Source organism: Pinus tabuliformis, chromosome 7 (assembly GCF_031772625.1).
Source record: "Pinus tabuliformis cultivar Carrire ecotype Pingquan chromosome 7, CPIR1, whole genome shotgun sequence".
NCBI lineage: Eukaryota > Viridiplantae > Streptophyta > Pinopsida > Pinales > Pinaceae > Pinus > Pinus tabuliformis.
The window spans coordinates 1,786,225,896-1,786,228,211 of record NC_142293.1 but is presented as its reverse complement, the minus strand read 5'-3'; the positions used below and the strand labels follow the sequence as shown (position 1 = coordinate 1,786,228,211).

Below are 2,316 nucleotides of genomic sequence, written 5' to 3'. Positions count from 1 at the left end.
TGCATGCAGCTTAGATCCGGCCAGAGGACACCTGCACAAGGAAAAGCAATCAAAAATCATTAGCCAAGCCTCCTGCAATCAAAGGATCCAAGCATGCAGCAGCAGAATCAGAGCATGCAGCAGCAAGAAGCTTCACAAGCAACTGTTTGGCTTCAGGTACGTGACAAAACCTATTCTTCTATTACATGAATCTGATCTAAGCATTGCATGAACGAATGAGATGGGTGGATTCAGCCAAGAAGAGAGCCATATTCAATTGCACTCATCAAGGCAAAAATCACGCAGCATGATCAGTCATTCACGTGAAAGAAACACAGTTAGTGTCAGCTGCTTGAACTCCAGTGCAGCGGATCAAGAAGAGAACATACAGTTCATAAGTAGAACATGCATTTCACAATAGCTTAACTGTCTGCATGGCCAACACATGTCTCTGCCACCTCACTCCAAAAATCACGCAGAAATCTGAGCGCTCAGCTGAAACTCACGAACTGCTGGTCATTTGCACTTGCCACATCGTCAACTGAAGTTTCCACAATCTATTAACTTTTCATCCTCCACCAATCTTTCTCGGCCATTTTTCAGAACCCTTCGGCTTCTCGGCATTCTACAGGGAGCACTGTTTCGTTCTACAGGAAACGAGAGTCGCCTACAGGAAGGCGTCTACAGGAAAGGCAGAGAACAGCTCTGCAGAAGGAAAACCCGAGATTTTTGTCAAAATTCAAGCTTGAAATGAGAAAAGTAGTTAAAGCTCGTGTCCAAGGTTACCAGGGTTCTTGAAAGTGTTGATTTCAGAGTTTTTAAACGCATTATAGATCTGTTAATGATGGAGCAATCTGTTTGAATTCAGAATCTGATCAAAAGAACATATCCAGCCACCCTGTGTGACTGTGAGTTGCAGTCAAAAGCATGCATGGTGTTTGCAGGAACTACAGTTACCAATGGCTGCTGCACATGCATTGTTGTGAGCACTGGCATGTTTACAGAAATAGGTAAAATTCAGGGACAAATTCAGGAAGCTTCAATGGAATGTCATGATCCCCCTTTGAAAGGAAGTTAGATGAATTTGGTGAAAGACTGACAACAGTGATTGGTGCCATTTGTATTCTTGTCTGGATCATGAACTACAAATATTTTCTTTCATGGGAAGTCATAGATGGGTGGCTAAAACAATATCAGGTTTTCCTTTGAGAAATGTACGTACTACTTTAAGATTGTTGTTGCTCTGGCAGTTGTTACTATACCAGAGGGATTGCCTGCTGTGATTACTACATGTTTGGCTCTTGGCACTCGTAAAATGGCACAAACGAATGCTATTGTGCGTAAGTTACCAAGCGTGGAGACTTTGGGTTGCACCACAATGATTTGCTCTGATAAGACAGGTACTCTTACAACCAATCAGACGTCTGTCAGTGAGTTTATAGTCATAGGGCACAGTGTTGGTTCACTTAGAGAGTTTACTGTTGAAGGAACAACATATAATCCTGAGGATGGAAAAATATTGGATTGGCCTGCACATAATATGGGGGAAGATTTAGAAACTCTGGCAGAAGTTGCTGCAGTTTGCAATGATGCAGGGATATCTTGTCAAGGTCACCAGTTCCATGCTACTGGTATTCCCACTGAGGCAGCCTTGAAGGTATTGGTTGAAAAAATGGGAGTTCCAGACCCAATGGCAGGTGATACAAGTGCCATTCTCAACAGTGGCACATTGCAATTGGGCAATTATGATTGGTGGATACAAAGATCAAAGAGGCTGGCTTTATTGGAGTTTGATTGTGATTGAAAATCCATGGGTGTTATTGTCATGGAACCAATGGGACAAAATCGTCTGCTAGTTAAAGGCGCCATGGAAAACTTGCTTGAAAGGAGTGCTTTTCAACAACTTGCATATGGATCAGTTGTTGAATTAGATGATGCATCAAGGGAATTACTCTTGAGCAAGTTTCATCAAATGAGTTCAAAGGCTTTGTGTTGTTTGGGCATTTCTACAGGAAGTTCAGAGAAAGGGCAGCAGAAGGAGAAACTGGTCAATACTTTAGCTAAGGAGGCAGCACCTGTGTTGGCCACCCTAAGCACATCCATCCCCTCCATGAACACTCATTTTTTTCAGGGTTCGGGCACAATTTAGTCATGGTTCAACCTTCTACAGGAAGCTACAGGACCTTCTACAGGAAGTTCTGTATTTTTACCAGAAACATCCTGTAGAAGCCTTTGGGCAGGCCAGAATCAAGTATGGAGAGGGATTTGAAGCTTGAAGTCTGTTGAGGAGGCATGCAACCACTCTTCTCTTCCATTCTCCATGGGTTTTATCTCCTT

The 2,316-nt window shown here is 42.9% G+C and overlaps 1 pseudogene; it reads left to right on the top strand.

Moving 5' to 3' along the window:
• Positions 1-910: 910 nt before the first annotated feature.
• Positions 911-1,783, top strand: LOC149255498 (calcium-transporting ATPase, endoplasmic reticulum-type pseudogene; annotated as a pseudogene).
• Positions 1,784-2,316: the final 533 nt, after the last annotated feature.